Source organism: Cebus imitator, unplaced genomic scaffold (assembly GCF_001604975.1).
Source record: "Cebus imitator isolate Cc_AM_T3 unplaced genomic scaffold, Cebus_imitator-1.0 Scaffold58, whole genome shotgun sequence".
Classification (NCBI taxonomy): Eukaryota; Metazoa; Chordata; class Mammalia; order Primates; family Cebidae; genus Cebus; species Cebus imitator.
This window is the reverse complement of record NW_016107373.1, coordinates 551,737-556,585: the sequence shown is the minus strand read 5'-3', so window position 1 is coordinate 556,585 and position 4,849 is coordinate 551,737. Positions and strand designations below refer to the sequence as shown.

Genomic DNA, 4,849 nt, shown 5'->3' with positions numbered 1-4,849 from the left:
AAAAAAAAAAAAAAAAGTTCCCCAGAATCACAGAGGAGGGGAGGCCAATTCCAACCCCAGAGCCACCACCCCAGAGACTCGAGGACACAGTGGCATGTGGCTGCTCTCCTCCTGCCTTTGGGCAAGGTCTCAGCTGTCCCCAGCATGGATTGACTCACAGACCCTACAAGGAAATCGCTTCCTTTCTGAGCAGGCCCAAGGGACACAGCCAGACCCAGGAGGACAGTGTGTGACCTCTGTCCCCAAAGCAGGGTTCTGTCACAGCACTTCCTCCAAACTCATGAACCTCTGCTCCTTCAGACCTCCAATTGAGACATCTTCTCAGCCACTTTCCCTGTTCCTCTATCCTTGCTCCCATAGCCCCAGGTGACCCCTCAGTCGGGGCGTATAACCCATGTGTTGTGGCTGACAGGACAGTGTCTGTCTCCACTCACGGACAGAGGCTTCTGGGATTCTGATTTGTGTGTCCCCCCTCGCTGGAATCAGCAATAATTAAGTGAGAAAACAAGCATCCACCTGGAGCCCAGGAAAGCTGCAGGCTCCAGCAGCTGTGGGAATGCTCGGTGCAGGCGAGCTTCCCCCCACGCTACCAGGAGGCAGAGCTAGGTGCTCCGCAGAGACCCAGGCAATGAAGGTGCCCACCAGGGGCCCCACACTTGGTTCCCCCTGGAGTCTGTCCTGCCGGCCCAGAGAGGACCTGACAGGGCGATGGCAAGATAGAGAGCTGCAGTCATGAATTTCAGGGTTCTGGAGCCATCCCAGTCCAGCCTCAGGGGCCTGGGGCCCCCTGCCTGCTCCAGCCTCCGAGCTCCCTGCTCCCCAGAGAGCTGCCCCCCACCCCTTCCCTCTCTCTGGCCCCAGAACAGAGCAAGCTGTGTGTACCGGGCTGGCACAGCTCCCTCCGGCCTCCAAGAGCAAACACAGGCCCAAGCCCCGGGTGCAGCCAGGCTCCACAGCCCCAGCCTGACCTCACTGTGTGTGTTGGGGGGAGCCTTGCACTTTAGCCCCTGTTGAGGAGGTTCGCACCCTGTGCCTCCTGAGCTCAGCAGAGACCCAAATCAGTCCTCAGAACACACCCCATCAAAGGCCAGAGCTCAGAAAGTAGGTAATGCAATCTTCCGAGTCCCGGGAGCCAGCACCTACAGTCTGAGAGGTCTTCCTGGGCCTGGCAGGGTCTCCTTGCAGCTGCACGGGCCAACGTAGGAGTCCCTGATTCAGGGAAGACCCACTCTCCCTACCTGAGGCCTGAAGGTACCCGACCCAGACCAGCCCCGACCCCTTCTAGAAGCTAGTGGCTTGCCCTTGGGAGGGAGCTCTGCCATCCCGCCCCGCCCATCCCTGCGTCCTGAGTCACAGGCTGCGCCCAAGGGCTTCTTCCCCCGGAGTCGCCCCCCACCAGCCCGCGTCGGCCCGCGGCCCTAGGATTTGAGGACATAGCGGGGAGAGGCAGTCGGCTGGTCCGGAGAGGGGCAGCGAGGCTAGAGGGGCTGGAATCGGTAGCCAGAGCCAGGCTGGAGGTCAGGAGGCTGGGGGAGCGGGTGGCGCAGCGAAAGGGGGAGGAGGCAGGGCCAGGGAGGGGCATAACAAAGGGGCACTTTTGGAAACCCGACCTGCCGGCCGGGGTGCCTGCTCCCTGATGACGCACTCCGAACCCCAGCCTTCACTCCGGTGCTCGGAGCCCAGGGGCTGCGCGCCTCTGGCCTCAACCCTCATGGACCGCGCCCCTCGACAGAACCCCTTGCCGCCCGGAGCTGCAGAACTCTGAGCCGGTGGAGCCACGCGGAGCGGCAGGGCCAGGCCTAGCCACCTAAGCTCTAGGACTTCTTGGCCAAACTTGTTGAACTTGGTCTCGGCGGGGGTGGGGCCACCGTCATCGCCACGGGGAGGGGACGCCCCCTGCCTGGGCCGGCCTCGCCGTGGACTCCAGTTGGTAGCCCCGGGCAGAGGACCCAGGAATCCGTGCTTGCTGCAGAGCGCGAGGGGTCGCCAGGGAGCGAGGCCCCTCTCGGGCCCCGGGACGGGCGCGAGGCGGGCGGATGGGGCCCTCGAGGGGCCCTGGAGATGGCTCAGCTCCAGCGCTGGCACCCCCTCCCCCGGGCGGCCTGCAGAATTGCGGAGCCCGCGGCGCAGCAGATAGGACGGCCCCTCGGCGCGGCTGCGGCCCTTCCCGTCGGCACGCAGAGCGGGGTGGCCAGGGGCTCCTGGGGCTGGAGTCGGCTCCAATGCAAACTTCAGGAGCCGGGGCAGGAGAGGGCGGGCTCGAGCCACGGCACCCGCCGCCGCGTCCCCGCGCGTCCCCTCCAGGGCACTCACCGCGTCCTCCTGGGGCACCTCGGCGGGCGGGGGTCCGGCCACGCTCCAGCCCGAGTCCTGCTGCTCCCGGGCCCGCGCGGCCGCCTCCCGGAGCGCGCCGGGCCCTCCCCCGGGAAGCCCGGCCCCCGGCCCCCGGCCCCGCCCTCTCCTGGCCACCGCTGCCTCTACCCCACGCGGCGGGGCTGCGGGGCTGCAGGCAGCGCATCGACCGGCGGCTCTTGGGTCGCCAGCCGGGAGTTCTCCGCTCCCGTGTGTAGAGCGCCTGGGCAGGCTTCCCAGGGTTGCGCCCCTGGGCCTCAGGGAGCCAGATTTCGGCTTTGCCCCTCCCCGACCATTGCAGAGCCTGGGAGACCGGAGCGAGCAAGAAGGGACCGGGTCGGCATGGGCAGCCCTGGAGCAGGGCCGGGGTACACTGCCTTACATTTTTGGCTGAGCATAGCTTGCTTAGAAATTGGCTCAAGCGAGGCTCACAATCACCCCTTATAAGCACTGGGATTCCCATTATACAGATGCAAAAACTGAGGCTCGGGGGCTTTTCAGCGGCGTGCCCAAGATCTCCCTCTAGTCCCGGCAGGGCCGGGACTCCAAAGCCCTGCCCTACCCTTCCACAGTTCCCCTGCTAATCTGAGGCGCTTTCTAAGGCCTGAGACGAACACGCAGTGGGAGTGGGACAAAAAGGTGTAAGCTCCTCCCCCTCCGAGTTCTTATTTCCAGATTTTGCACCGCGATTCATTTTTAAATCCCTTCGCCCCTTCACCGCCTTTATCAGTCTAGTAGATTTTTCCAGATCGCCACGATGCCACCCCACGCTAAATAAATTCCTTCCCTCTCCCCTCTCCCCGCTTCCCCCTGAGGGGGATACTTTGCAGAGCCAGCCCGTCTGTTATTTATATCCACTGGAGCGGTCCAAGAATGTTCCGAAGCTGACCTAATCGCCACCTGCTCTGCCTCTCCGCCCCTCCCGCTCTCTCCTGGGCCCGGTGACACAGCGGCAGTGCCCCCGAGCCTGGGAGACTAGGGGGAGCGCGGGCCAACGGAGTCGGACGCCCGGGATGCAGAGGGTCCCGGCCGCGGGTCGGAGATCCCCAGCGCTCTCCGAGGAGTGCGCCCCCAGGGACGCGGCGCTGCGCCCTGGGAAGCCGAGGCGACTCGCTGTGCTCGTCCAATTCCTCCCACCCCCAGCTCCCTGAGGAGTGTGTGAGTGCGCGCGGAGTTTTAAACGGCAGCTTTAAAAATAGCAAAATTACGTTGTTTCTAAATCCAGAAGGAATCACTGTCGCGTTCTTTACGCAGTTGAATCCGCTCACAAAATGGAAAAGGGGCCTGGAGAAAATGAATGGGGGTAATTTTACCGGTGAGGGCTCACTTGCTGGGCAGTGCTAATGGGAGGGTAAAGCTGCCTCCGCAAGACACCTGTGGGGCACCCAAGGCGCGCCACCTTTGGCCTGAGGATTCTGGCCGTGTTTGGCAAATCATACCTGAATAGTGAATCTGAAACCTGGGATGTGGTTTCTGAAACCAGTTTAAACACCCACTCTCGCTTAGGGCTTGGAGAAGTCCCCCCTCTCCTTATCTCTCTACTTCTGTAAAACATGGCAGGTGACCCGGCTGACCTTCCACTGAGCCATGAGCCCCAGCTAATTAATGATTTTAACAACAACTGCAGATCATAGGAGCTGGGAAAATGGCAAATGACAGCCACAGTGTTTTTTATTCTTTAAAATCACTTAACATCCCACCTAGCGCCTGAAGGCCTTTAGGCACCTAGACTGGAGTGTGAAAACACAAGAATGAAATTAATTACAGGAACTACCTATTAAAGCCTCATTAAAAATAAAGTTGGCAGCCAGGCTGTGGGATGTGGGAAAGCCAGGCCATAGAGAGACTCAGAAGATAGGGCTGTTCATCAGACCACAAGGAGAAGCGATGTGGAGTGGAAACCATCTGGCTTGCCTTGGGCTCAAGTCTGGGAGCGGAAAGCAGAAATGTTGCAGCTGATCTTAACTGCCCCTAAGGTACTGTAGGGGAAAAAAACAACAAAATAAAACCCAGAGCATAGGGTTCTAAGGTGAAAGTACACAGACACGCCCTTGGAAACCCAGCTCCAAGCTAATGATGCCCCCAGGGCTCCAATTCTGTGCTCTACAGCCAGAGCCCTTAACATCCATACTGCTCCATCCTTGCTGTCCCCAACCCTGAGTTCAAGAGATGTCCATGGATAGAGGGCTGCATAAAGACAGAAATCTAAGGCTGGGTGTGGTGGCTCACACCTGTAATCCCAGCACTTTGGGAGGCAGAGGCAGGTGGATCACCTGAAGTCAGGAGTTCAAGACCAGCCCGACCAATATGGGGAAACCCATCTCTACTAAAAACACACAAAAAAAATTAGCTGGCATAGTGGCGGGTGTCTGTAGTTCCAACTACTTGGGAGACTGAGACAGGAGAATTGCTTGAACTGGAGAGGCTGAGGTTGCAGTGAGCTGGATCATGCCACTGCACTTCAGCCCAGACGAGGGAGACTTTTTGTCTCAAAAAA

The 4,849-nt window shown here is 60.4% G+C and overlaps 1 protein-coding gene across 1 annotated transcript in view; it reads right to left on the bottom strand.

Moving 5' to 3' along the window:
- The window catches only part of PACSIN3 (protein kinase C and casein kinase substrate in neurons 3), a 10,056-nt gene extending 7,637 nt beyond the window's left edge, over positions 1–2,419 (bottom strand). Inside the window, exon 1 of the mRNA XM_017529162.2 lies at positions 2,314–2,419. The gene's annotated coding sequence lies outside the window, so the exon portion shown is untranslated. The remainder of the gene's footprint in view (positions 1–2,313) is intronic.
- Positions 2,420–4,849: the final 2,430 nt, after the last annotated feature.